The sequence below is a fragment of the Suricata suricatta genome, chromosome 11 (assembly GCF_006229205.1).
Source record: "Suricata suricatta isolate VVHF042 chromosome 11, meerkat_22Aug2017_6uvM2_HiC, whole genome shotgun sequence".
Lineage (NCBI taxonomy): Eukaryota > Metazoa > Chordata > Mammalia > Carnivora > Herpestidae > Suricata > Suricata suricatta.
The window spans coordinates 12,730,884-12,744,874 of NC_043710.1; the positions used below are offsets into that span (position 1 = coordinate 12,730,884).

General features: G+C 40.0%; 1 long non-coding RNA gene and 1 pseudogene across 1 annotated transcript in view; one reads left to right on the plus strand and one right to left on the minus strand.

The window, feature by feature from the left end:
* LOC115272305 overlaps positions 1–6,015 on the plus strand; it is a 38,463-nt gene extending 32,448 nt beyond the window's left edge. Inside the window, exons 3-4 of the long non-coding RNA XR_003900353.1 lie at positions 1,255–1,334; positions 5,727–6,015. This is a non-coding gene — a long non-coding RNA (uncharacterized LOC115272305). The remainder of the gene's footprint in view (positions 1–1,254; positions 1,335–5,726) is intronic.
* A 1,589-nt stretch (positions 6,016–7,604) lies between these two features.
* The window catches only part of LOC115272403, a 9,265-nt pseudogene continuing 2,878 nt past the window's right edge, over positions 7,605–13,991 (minus strand).

Below are 13,991 nucleotides of genomic sequence, written 5' to 3' on the forward strand. Positions count from 1 at the left end.
GATGTATGTGTGACTTAAGTCGAAGGGGAGAATCCTGTCCCAGGGTATATGTATATCAAAGCTTCCCATTCATTACATGATTTGCAATTTAAATACCTTACAATTATATTTGTCAATTATGCCTCAATAAAGTTGGGAAAATTTTTTTAATGTAAGACATCAATGAGCAGAAAAAGAAATTGATCTGAAAAGAGGTAGGACCTTAAGCCGCCCCTGGGTCCAGGTTGTTAAGAAAGATGAAAATTAGGACTTAAAGTAACTAGGTGCATTATATTTGTTTTGTTCACTCACTCTAACATCTTTTTGCTGAGAACTTCCTATGTGTTAGGTGCTTTTATATGTATTATGGATTAATTGGTGTACAAACCATGGATGATATTGACTCTCTTGCGGTTGACCATCTAGGGCTCCAATTTATTGTTTTTAAAGAGTTAGAGTTTTGTTACACTTTTTCTGCTCACTTATTTTTAACAAAGACCTGAAAGATACTGAATTGTAAAGTCTTGCCCTTGATATATTGAATCTAGGATTGGAGAGGGAGAACAAGTTCCTAGTAGGGGAAACTGGAAAAAATGAGTAGTATAATTGCTATGAAACTCTTCCCCCCCTCCCATATATGAAAAGATGGAGTTCATAGGAGTTTGGACATATTTTGTAAAATCATAGAACTTTAGAGAAAAAAGAAATATAAGTAACATTGAATATATTACCCTGACTTAAAAATTAAGACACTTAGAATTAGAAATGGTATAAGACTTATCTGATTTTAATCCTTTATTTAATGCCAGAGAAATTTATTTTAAATGGCACGGTTTTAGATATAAAAATTGTTTAGATCTAAAAGAGAACTCTAGCATGTTATGATTTCTATACACTCAGAAATAAGAATGATTAAAGTGTAACTATCAATTAATATCCAGGCACATGCAAATTTAAGATTGTCAAATTACTATATTGTCCCCCTGAAGCCAACCCAACACTGTATGTTACCTTTTAATCCTCTTTATAATTGGAAGAGTCAAGGTTTAAACTGACAAGTTGTCAAGTCCACCTCTTACTTACCACACATGTTGCAACTCCACCTGAACAGTGATAAGCTACCCTCTGAATTACCTCCCCAGAAGAAAATTCTTGCTAACAAATATCCTCCTAAATGCCTCTTTTACATACATGTTCCTCAGGCTGTAAATGAATGAACTCATCACGGGAATCCATATGGCATAGAATGCAAAAACCATTTTATTATGTCCTCAGATGAACTTGAACAAAGAAGTATGTAAATGAAGAAGAGTGTCCCATACATGAGAGTCACAGCAGCCAAGCATGAGGAGCAGGTAGGGAAATTTTTCTGCCTGTATTTAGCAGATTGGATAGTCAGAAGGTTTTGAGGATAAAAATATAGACCAGGATGATCAGGGCACAGGGTATTCCTAGGAATCCAGCCATAATGAAAAGAATCAACTTATTGTTCTGAGTATCAGCACATGTCAGGGAGAACAGAGAGAATGTCCCAGAAAAAGTGGTTGACCACATTTGGACCACAAAAGCATAAGTGAAAGAAGCGCTCCTGGATAATGGCACTTAGAAGGCCCGTGGCGAGGGCCCTATCCTGAGAGGCACACAGGCCCTCTGGCACATGATGACTGCACGCAACAAGGGTTTGCCGATGGCGATGGACTCGTCATAGGCCACAGCGGCCAAGAGGAAACAGTCTAGTCACTACAAACTGACCCCAAACCACAACAGTACAGCACAACTCATGAAGGAGATGCCTTTTGTCTCCAGAAATGTATCACACATCTATGCGTCAACGGAAGTAGAGGAGCCTACATCCACAAAAGACAATGTTTTAAGGAAAAACTCCATGTGTGTCTGGAGTCAGGAATCCATTCATATCAGGGTGCCCATCCCCAAGTTCCCATCATGACAAGATGAAGGCACGAAGCAGATTAAATGCCGGCAAAAACTATACCTAAGAATACAATTTTTAAGGTACAGAAAATCAAAAACAAAGAAAAAAATATCTTGAAAGAAGGTTGAATCAGAAACATATATTATCTACAGAGGAACAAAGATAAGAATCAGGTCTGATTTCTCAGAAACCACACCTCTTAAAGGCCAGTGGCCATCTACCAGTCACCAATGTCACAAATTAGTAGATTTCAGTGAGTGAGGTTTTAACTGAGAGAATTTCCCTCTGATATTGGCACTGACTCACCTATTCTTTACAAAATAGGGAGAATCACTTAAAGACTTTCACGGTGAACAAATGAATAAACAACAAAATGCACCTGCATGTGAATTTCTGTCACTGCCCTATTGGAAGAATCAGTTGGGAACATTTTCTACTAATAAAAACAAAACAGGAATCTATTTTAAGATGCACTGTGTCACCGCTATAAAGTCTAAAGGAAAAGAAGCAGTGCCATAAGAGGGAAATACTGAGTGGCTCTAATTGACATTGTCTCTAATCATCCCGTAGGGTGAGTTCCTGAGTGAAGGTAACAGTATATGAAAAGCAAGTAGTTAATCCATGTGACTATGGCAGAAAGAGAACTGTAGGCAGAATACATGAGCAGATCAGAATGGCAGTAACTGGAGCTAGAGGAAGACAGTTGGCTTGAATATATTTGCATATACTTGGAGAAGGACCTTAGAGCAATTCAGGAAATTTATAATTATCACTTGCTTCCTGCTGTTCTGCCAATCCCCGTTCAATAGCATTATGAATGTTTACGAAGCAATTAAGACGACAGAAAACACTTCAACTCTCCTCCTAAGCAATGCCTATCTCCGTAGGTGACAGATTTGACACATGTTATATAATGAAGATGCAGGATAGAGATATGTTAAGCCAAAGTCTCACTGGAAAGAAATTATTGATCTTTCTGGATAAATATACATTTCCCTTTGGCTCATGTAAACCCAAGCTTTAACGTCTTAGTAAAACGATATTGGGAAATGTCACAAAACTGACAACTAACAAAATTAATCTTTCATAATGTAGGACTTAGCTCTCTTACATTTGGAAATCTGTTGCTGCAGAATAGAAATACCAGACACAAATGTTGCAACATCGTTTGTAGGAAGAATAAAAGGAAATGAGCCAAAGTTGTATCAGTATCAGTAGGGAAAGCATACATTCTTTCCATGAAATGCTGTGCTACATTCACTATAAAATGTAGCTTAATATAAAGATATTTAATCGGAAATTGCTGTGGTGGGGGTTAAGGAGGTTGTTTCCTACTTTCTTCTTGAGGGTTTTGATGGTTTCCTGTCTCACATTCAGGTCCTTCAGCCATTTTGAGTTTATTTTTGTGTATGGTGTAAGAAAGTGGTCTAGTTTCACTCTTCTGCATGTTGCTGTCCAGTTATCCCAGCACCATCTGCTAAAGAGGTAGTCATTTTTCCATTGGATACTCTTTCCTGCTTTGTCAAAAATTAATTGGCCATACATTTGTGGGCCCAGTTCTGGGTTCTCTATTCTATTCCATTGGTCTATGTGCCTGTTTTTGTGCCTATGCCATACTGTCTTGGTGATGACAGCTTTGTAGTAGAGGAGAAAGTCTGGGATTGTGATGCCTCCCATTTTGGTTTTCTTCTTCAATATGCTTTTGGCTATTCAGGGTCTTTTGTGGTTCCTTATGAATTTGAGGATAGTTTGTTCTAGCTTTGAGAAGAATGCTGGTGCAATTTTGATGGGGATTGCATTGAATGTGTAGATTGCTTTGGGTAGTAATGACATTTTCACAATGTTTATTCTTCTGATCCATGAGCATGGAATGTTTTTCCATTTCTTAGTGTCTTCTTCAATCTCTTTCATAAGTTTTCTATAGTTTTCATCATATAGGTCTTTTACACCCTTGGTTAGGTTTACTCCTAGGTATTTTATTTTATTTTATTTTATTTGTGCAGTTGTGAATGGGACACATTCCCAAAGGCAAGGGAAATGAAAGCAAAAATGAACTATTGGGAACTCATCAAGATAAAAAGCTTCTGCACTGTAAAGGAAACAATCAAGAAAACTAATAGGCAACCAAAAGAATGGGAAAAGATAGTTGCAAATGACATATCAGATAAAGGACTAGTATCCAAAATCTACAAGGAGCTCACCAAACTCCACACCTGAAAAACAAATAATCCAGTGAAGAAATGGGCAGAAGACATGAACAGACACTTCTCCAAAGAGGACATCCAGATGATCTACAGGCACATGAAATGATGCTCAACATTACCCATCATCAGGGAAACACAAATCAAAACCACACTGAGGTACCATCTCACACCAGTCAGAGTGGCTAAAATGAACAAATCAAGAGACTATAGATGCTGGCGAGGGTGTGGAGAAACGGGCACCCTCCTACACTGTTGGTGGGAATGTAAACTGGTGCAGTCGCTCTGGAAAACAGTGTGGAAGTTCCTCAAAAAACTATCCATAGAACTCCCTTATGACCCAGCAATATCACTGCTAGAGATTTACCCAAGAGATACAGAAGTGCTGATGCATAGGGGCACATGTACCCCAAGGTTCATAGCAGCACTGTCAACTATATCCAAAACATGGAAAGAGCCTAAATGTCCATCACCTGATGAGTGGATCAAGAAGATGTGGTATATATATATACAATGGAGTACTACCTGGCAATGAGAAAGAATGAAATCTGGCCATATGTAGCAAGGTGGATGGCCCTTGAGGGGTGTCATGCTAAGCGAAATAAGTCAGGCAGAGAAGGACAGATACCATATATTTGCACTCATAGGTCTAACAGGAGAACAGGTGAAACCTAATGGAGGACCATGGGGAGGGGAAGGGGGAAAGAGAGTTAGGGAGAGAGAGGAACGCAAAACCTGAGAGACTACTGAATACTGAAAACGAACCGAGGGTTGAGGTGGGAGGAGAAGAAGCAAAAGAGGTGGGGGTAATGGAGGAGGGCACTTGTGGGGAAGAGCACTGGGTGTTATATGGAAACCAATTTGACAATAAACTATTTAAAAATTATAAAAATAAAATTTACAACATGAAAATAATTCAAATTAGTTAACATACAGTGTGTGGCATTGGTTTCAGGAGCAGATCCCAGTGATTCATTACTCACATAAAACACCCAATGTTCATCCCAACATGGACCGTCCTTAATGCCCATCATCCAATGCCCATGCAATTCCCCTCCAGGAATCCTCAGTCAGTTCTCTGTATTTAAGAGTCTCTTATGGATTGCTTCCTTCTCTGTTTTTATTTTATTTTTCTTTCTCTTCCGCTGGGTTCTTATGTTTTGTTTCTTAAATTCCACATATGAGTGAAATCATACCTTTGTCTTTCTCTGACTGATGTATTTCGCTTAGCATGATACATTCTAGTTCCATTCATATTGTTGCAAATGTGAAGATTTCTTTCTTTTTGATCACCAATTAATATTCCATTGTATGTATATGTATATATATTATATGTATACAATACACTGCTATAACACTGGGAAAATATAAATATGTTTAAGATAATATTTAGTTTACTTTTCACATTGCATCATTTGAATTGTGTCCTCTTGAGTTTAGCAATTTTTATTTTATCATTTCAAAGTGTTTAATAAGGAGGAAACATACCACCTTGTATAAAAATTCCAGACTCTGGGGGTGAAGGGTGAGGGATGAGGGGAAATCCAGATCCTCAGAGGGAAAAAGTGTGAGTTGGAAGCACAGAGTTGCTAAGACTCTCTCGTTTTACTTAGGTTTTGACAACGATTTCATTCACCAGTACGTAGAAGTGTTTCATGAAATCAGAGAACTGTTAGACTGGAGAAATCACCTTACCAGAAGCCATTGCGTCCATCTGCCTAAGTGGATTGACCTATGGACCCACTCATTCATCACTGATTCAAGTTTTGACACAGACTGCAGCTTTGCAAAAGTAAATTTGAGTTACAAAATTAACGCATTTGTTGCAAAACAAGTCCATCATCTCTGATAAGCATGGATCACCCCCACCCCCTGAGGCTCCTTTCAATATCATGTTACTAAAGTAGCCAATGTTAACTGTTTGGCCAATAAGTTTGCACACGTCCCTCTATGATCATCTGCGAATGCACATGCCAATGTATTTTACACATTAGGTAGATTTTACCCCCACCCTTTTTACCTTTATTTTAAATGTTGGGGAGGGGGTGGTCAACAAGAAGACCCGACCTCTGGTTGATCTGTGAGCTGGACCCTGGCAACTGAAGGCTCCTCACCCCAACCCTGCCCTTGGAATGTGCATTCTGCCGGCCTTCTCTGCTCCCAAAAGCTGCGCCAAGGACACAGCCTTAGACAGTGATGCGTTCTTGGGGCTCTCTGGACGGCATATGTGATTGAACCCAGTTAAAGCCTCTACATGATCTTTAAAGACCTGGCAGGTGGCAGGACAGCTGTGCCCTCACTGCTGCACCCAGGTAAGTTCTCTTGTTGTTAAACCTGCCGCCTCCCATTCTCGAGTGGCCTGCTTCTCTCTTTGGTCTCTCCCTGCCCTTTGTGATGGGAGCTGGTTACTGATTTCAGAGTAAACTCCCTAGGAAGTTGCCAACCCACACGAACTGTGATCAGTTCTACAGATGAATGTTCGACTTGGTTTTTTTTCTAAGCTGTCAGTGGTTGTATCAGGACATTTCCTCCAAACCAAAGCATGAGTATCTAATTTATTCTTTTTATAAGTAGCTGTACAGCATTTCAAAGAAAGAATGTATGTTTCTCCTAATAAAACAAATTATGGTAGCTTCCTTATATTCCCATTATGAATGTTCTTGCAACATTTGTGTTTGGTATATCTATTTCCACAGCACAAATTTCCAAACGTAAGAAAGCTAGGTCAAAATTGTGTGAATTTTAATAGGAATCATCAAATTGCTTTCTGAAAATGTAGGTATTCTATAATTAGCTATGGTGGCTAAGGCCAAAACTGTGGTTTATATCCTGTGTTAACCTGACCAGCATTGCACATAATCACTGTAATATTTGCTAATCTGATAAATGAAATAAAAGCATTGTCTTGTCATTTTGATTTCATTTTCTTGAGCAATTGTGAAGTTTTTTTGCTATTTGCATTTCCAGTTGGGCCAACAGTTCATCCATCCAACTCTCGGTCCCTTTTTCTACTGTGTGTCACATATATGTGCATACATATTCAGCATTATCCCACTGGGACATCATCTCACTCTTAGTCACCCGTTTTGCAAATGTTATCTCACTTTTCATTGTTCAGCTTTTAACAAGGTCTCTGAAACCTTTCGTAATGAACTCTGTCCATCTTTCGCTTGTAACAGTTGGTTTTCTAGACTGGAATAAATGTTGTCTCACATATGAGAATACATAAATATCCTGGATTTCTTCTGGCATACATTAATTATATTTAGATATTTAAAAAAATCTGTAAATTATTCTGTAATCCCCCTCATTTTGTGATGGAAAAGACTGAAGAAAAATACAAACAGTCTATAAGTAACCTGGTAACTACTCAGGAATTAAACAGAACTAATTCTCAGCCCAGTGTTCTTTTTACCATACATTATAAAACAACATCGATGGTATGTCACAGCAGATTTCTACTTTACCAAGATAGAATTTTACCAAAACTTCTAGAGAATTTTTCTTTGCAAACTTCCTCCTGAATGCATTTTTACCTTCTTATTCTTCAAGCTGTAGGTGAGGGGGTTCAACATGGGGATTACCACTGTGTGAAATAGAGAAATTGCTGTATTGATATCCAGAGAGGAAGTTGAGCCAGGTCGGACAGGGATAAAGAACACAGTCCCATACAAGATGGAGACAGCTGTCAGGTGAGAGGAGCAGGTGGAGAAAGCTTTCTGCCTCCCTCCAGTGGTCTGGATCTTCAACTTGGTCACTGTGATGCAAATATAGGAGACCATGACAATCAGGTCACTGAGGGTTCCTGGAGATCCAGCCAAAAAGAAGAACTGTAAGTTGAAACATGGAGGTGTCTGCACATGCAAGAGAAAGCAGAGGGGGAAATATCACAGAAAAAATAATTGATGATATCTGGACCACAGAAAGATAAGCAAAAAGTCAATGTCATATAGGTTATGCTGCTTATAAGATCCCTGACATAAGGCCCTGCCACCAGCTGCACACAGACCCTCTGGGACATAATGAGTGTATACAGCACTTACAGGTGGCCACAGAGCAGTCATATGCCACGGAACCTTGGAGGAAACATTCAGTTGCCACAAAGAGACCAAAGAACCACGTCTGTGTGGCACAACCCATGAAAGAGATGCCTTTTTTCCCTGCAAAGATATCACACAGCACCTTGGGGGCAATGGAAGAAGAGGAACAGATACCCAAAAGGACAAGGGGCTAAGAAAAAATACATAGGCATGTGGAGTCTGGGATCAATCATATGAGGGTGATTACTCCCATTTCCCCGAGTGTGATGAAATGGAGAAGCATGACAAAGAGGACAGTCTGTCGATGAAGGTGATTTGTGAAGTCCAAGAAAAGAAATTCAGTCATTTCTGTCTGATTCTCCAGAAACCCTGTTTGTTTTCCATATTTAAGTCTCTTATGTTTTTGTCCTCCTCCCTGTTTTTATATAATTGTTGCCTCCATTCCCTTATGTTCATCTGTTTTGTATCTAAAGTCCTCAAAGGAGTGCAGTCATATATTAACTTAGTGATATTAGAGAGAGGAATTTATTTGCAAGGCCCTCTGGAGGATCAGAAGGAGATGTAAGTAGGGAAAATGGGCAGCTATGCAACTTTGCAGGCTCCTCTGGACCATCATCTGACTTTCAGAGTTCAAGGACTTGGCCTTATAATTGTCCCTGTCCTATGAATTATCTATCTCAGAGAGTTGCCGAGAAGACATATTCTATGAGTATTTTTTGAGCGACGTGTAAAATAAAACAAAGATATTTCACAACCCATAATAATTTAAATGCAGCATTTAAGTTATATCATGCACTTTGCTTAAAGAAAGTAGAACAGGGGCACCTGGGTGGCTCAGTCAGTTAAACATCTGATTCCTGATTTTAGCTCAGGTCATGACCTCGAGATTCGTGGGTTCAGGCCCTGCCTCCAGCTCTGTGCCAGCAGCATAGAGCCCGCTTGAGATTCTCCCTCTCTTGCTGCCCCTTCTCAGTGCACTCTATCTCTCTGTCTCTCTCTCAAAATAAATAAATATACTTAATTTTTGTTTAAAGTAGGTTGTACAAAGCCATTTTACCCTTTTCATCTACTTGAAACCAACCCAAACCAGTAAGGACACTGACAATAACAACAAGAAAAAGAAAATGACACTTGGTTAAACTTCAAAAGAAGAAAATAATATGATATGAAGAATAGGATAAAGAAAATTCTATTATAGAAAAACAGTTCACTTTGACATTGATAAAAAATGTTCTCTCTGAAAAATGTAAACATTTTTTAAAACGATATAATTGCATAATGTAACTGCCAGTTAGCGGACGGACTGAAGGTGGGTCCTCGAGAGAATGTAGCAATCTGTTGACTGTCCAGGGGACCTGGGCTATCAGGGTCTCTGAGCCCCTGTCTGCTGTGCTCAGAGGGTCGAAATGTGCACGCTGCCCGACGGCCCTGCAGTGGGCCGGGATGCAGCCTCAAGGAGTGACGTGTGGTCCAGGCCCTCTGGATGGCATATGTGACTGAACCTGTTTAAGGCTCCTGTATAACCGCTTCAGGGGCTGCCTGGGAGGCCCGGTCGGTTAAGATCCGACTCTTGATTTCAGCTCAGGTGATGACCGCACAGTTCCTGGGTAGAAGCCCCGCATCAGGCTCTGTGCTGATTGCATGGAGCCTGCTTGGGATCCTCTCTCTCTCTCTCTCTCTCTCTCTCTCTCTCTCTCTCTCTCTCTTTCACCGTCCCCTGCTTGTGATCTCTGTCTCTCTCATAAATTCATAAACTCTAAAAGATTGAAGCAGGAAAATGGTCTAAAAAACAAATGTCTAAGCTTCCGGCCGCAGGTGTGGAAACCCGCTCCTCTTGCTGCCTTCGCAAACAAGCGTCTTCGGGAAGTTTTCTCCTTTATTGAACTTGCCACCTGCCACGTGATGTGGGCTGCCTTTTTCTTCAGTCTCTCCCTGCCCTCTGACTACAAGAGCCTGTTTTACATTGTATCTGGGAAATTCCCAAGTTTAGGAACCAGCCATTGGTGAGCCAGCTGGGGGACCTAAGAACAGAGTCTTGGGAAAGAGGCATCGGAGGGAAATCCTGAGTTGGCCTCAGCCTCTGTATGGGGAGGGGTGGCCTGTGTTCAGAGATGCCCCCCTGATGCCAGCCTCTTCCATGCACCTGTTTGGGGAACTGCTGCAAAGTAGGGAAGAAATGGCTGCAGAGGGATTGACCTCTGCTGGGGGAAGCTGCCTAGTCACCAAGGACGCAGAGCTGGCCACCGAAGCCTGCGCTAGAGAGTCAGAAGAGCTGAGGTCAGAGAGCAAGGTGCAGGTGTCCACCCTCTGCTAGCTTCGGAGCTGGCAGACCAGGTGTGCGGATGCAAAACTAAAACTTAATTTTCCTTCATCTCCTAAACTATGAGGTTTTCTTGACTATTCCTCTATTCTTGATGAGACTGTGAAAAGTTTTTTCTTTTCTGAGTAATCTTCCCAGAAAACAAAAATTCCGTGTTTTATCAGAATAATTTCCTGTGCTTCCTGTTGTCTCTATCAAGTTTGATTATTTAAGGATCTATCTTTACTAGACTTTAGGAAAAATTTAAGAGAGTATCAGAAAAATACAGTCCTCAAAGTTTTATTATTCCAAAGTAAGATGTATAAACATAAACATGTTTTAATGATTGTATACATCTTAGGTGAAAAGAAGTGTGTTCAAGTTCAAGTACACAAACTGGCACAAAACTGTCCAGAGTTCATTTTATTTCTAATCACATCTCAAAAGTAAACACTTAGTAACAATTGTGTGCAAATGTTTTATTGCTACATCAAAGGTTTTAGCAATTGGTCAATGTCCTTCATTTTATTATATGTGGTTACTTCCAGGGTAATCACTGACTGACTCATGATTAATTATGTGTTATCCATCATCAGAGGGTTCTATACTTTCTGTGCTTTATATTGTTTATTAACAAAATAATAGAGGAAAATTGACTAAAATCTTAGATTAGCACTGGTTGGGCAATTTCGCTTAAAATTATTGAGAATATTACTATAACATGTTTCATTAGCCAAACTTGTAGTCCTGATAAAGCTGTAAAGGTAGAGCACAGGCAAGATCCGATGTCAAAAGATCATGTGAACATTGCAAATGCGTTTTACTTTATTATTTATTTGTTTATTAAAATTTTTATGTTATTTATTTATTTATTTTTAAAAATGTTTTTATTTTTAAGAGAGAGAGAGACAGCGCGAGCAGGGGAGGGTCAGAGAGAGAGGGAGACACAGAATCTGAAGCAGGCTCCAGGCTCTGAGCTAGCTGTCAGCACAGAACCTGACGTGGGGCTTGAACCCACAAACCCTGAGATCATGATCTGAGCCAAAGTCGGTTGTTTAACCGACTGAGCCACCCAGGCACCCCAATTTTTTTTATTAAAAAAGTTCTTTTTACATTTATTTATTTTTGAGAGACAGAGAAAGACAGAGTGTGAGACAGAGCATGATCAACTGGGGGCAGAGAGAGAGGGAAACACAGACTCTGAAGACAGGCTCCAGATTCTGGGCTGTGAGCACAGAGTCTGACACCAGCCTCGAAGTCACGAACCATGAGATCATGACCTGAGCTGAAGTCGGATGCTTAACTGACTGAGCCACCCAGGTGTCTTGCAAATGCATTTTAAACAATTGTCTTCAATCCTTTGGATGTGCTTTTTTTGGTTAAGACTAGGAAAGATAAGTGGGGGAGGGGGGACTAAAGAGACATTTCAGAGTCTATTAATGATACTATTTCATGTGTTCATTATCACTGTAAACCCATATTTTATAATTCCTAGAGTGTAGATGCCTCTGTATATCTGCTAACTACTAATTCAAGACATTATTGCAACTATTCCAGACAATCCAAATACTAAACCTTAGCTATCCTGCAAAATTGGTAGCTTCCAAATGTTTCACCCACCTCTTTCCCTAAGTGTGTAAGAATACAAGTCTAAACCAAACAGACTCCATGACAGGCTTTAAGTTCCCCCTCTGATCTAGAAGGCCTAGGTTTCAGTTCCCTGAAACTAACAGGCAGTTACACATTGCCTAGAGCAACAGAGACCACTTTCGCCACACCCAATCAGGGAAGGCCAGCTACCACTCTCCACATTCCTAAGGGTGAGGCCTGCAGATGGGAACTTTAGATAGAACCCTGTTACCTAATGTTAAAGTTAACCTGATAATCGCCGAACAAGACCCTAGGCTCGTCCTATAATTGGTTGATTTTAAAGATACCCTAAATGTTGTAATTGGATCCTGCCCAAAGTAAATACTCTAGACAATGTGAATGGTTAAGCTCATTGTCAATAATGTTGTATAATTATGATTGGATCACTGAACCTGAGTCTCAATTTCCTGTAACTCCCCCTTCTCAAACCCCATAAAAACCCTGCTCAGCCCTTGTTCAGGGCTCTCAGCACGGATCCACTGTGCTGATGAGGTTTGTGAGCCTGAGCTCGAGCCCGTAATGATAATAAAGCTCTTTGCTTTTGCATGCGTGACTCGGTCTCCCCTGCAGTCTCTGGTTTTGGGGGATGATATTGAAATCTGGGTGTAACAAGTGCATTGAAGAAGACAGTAACTGTTATTCTGAGATTCTATCTTCCTGTTCCTACATCCTGTCCCCTGATCAAGATAACTCATTTCCTCTTTCTTTCCAAGAATGTGAACAGGGACTAATTCTTAGAAGAAAATTAAACTTTGAATGACCATCCACAATGAGCCTGTAAAACCTTTCAGCTACTTGCTCCCTGCAGAACTCATCTGAAGCCACTCACCATATTCTAACACTCTTAATACATCCTTGAGTTAAAGATGTTGGGTTGTTTTTTTCTTTCTTTCTGTGTGGGATTTACCTTACAGAGTTGTAAATATAAAATATGTTAGCAAATCTTTTAGCAGACAACAGACTTCATAGCAGATCTTCCATAAATGATAGTAATACGATGCTGCCAATAATGAAAAACATTCATAGCTGATTTCACTGGAGAATCAGGAGGGGGGAAGGAGGAGGATACTAATGAAGCCTAGGAAAGTAAACAGCAAATAATTGGGTAGCAACTTGGAACAATCACAATGGAACAGTAAACTTTTTGAGGCTAGAACAAACTCAACCATAAGGCATATTGCCGGCAGTAAGTAAATTGAAATGTAAACAGCAAATTGCTTTGTTGTTTAAATTATTGTTTTCATTGGTGACACCACACAGTGTTGAGATTTCAGGCCATTGTTTCTTTACTGATACACATCTCCACATAGCTTGGAGTTTTTGAAGGGAATTTTATCTTTATGTTAAAGATTCCTGTGTTAAACCTCTAGAAACCAACTAGGTCTTTTCCTGTCATATACGCCTTTGACATTAGGATATAAGTAATAATGGAGCATTTTTCCCCCTGATAGTTAGAAGGAAGGTCTAGAAATTTGTAGTCTTATCCCTTGACACTGTGAAATGTGAGCTGATATGAGGTCCCTTATGTCTAGGGGTTTATAAATGAAGCCAGGAGGCCATGAAGGAGATGGGCCTTTGTGTGTCCTCACCAGTGAAACATTCAACTTTTGAAATGGGCCAAACCACAGATATTCCAAGGTCTCAGCCTAAACACCTGCAACTTGCTACACTAGGACACTTTGCTTAGTGACAGCCTTAGCAACCAGTTATATTCAGGTTAAGATTAGTTTTCTGCCGCCAACACCAATCAAAACTCTTTGTAAACAACAAATGCAAGCAATCCCTTCTGTCTTATAAAAATCCGTTGGCTTTTGTTCTCTGAGAGGACACAGTGTGGTTGCTACCCAAATCTGTGCTCCTGGAATTACAGTTCTGACACCCCCAAATAA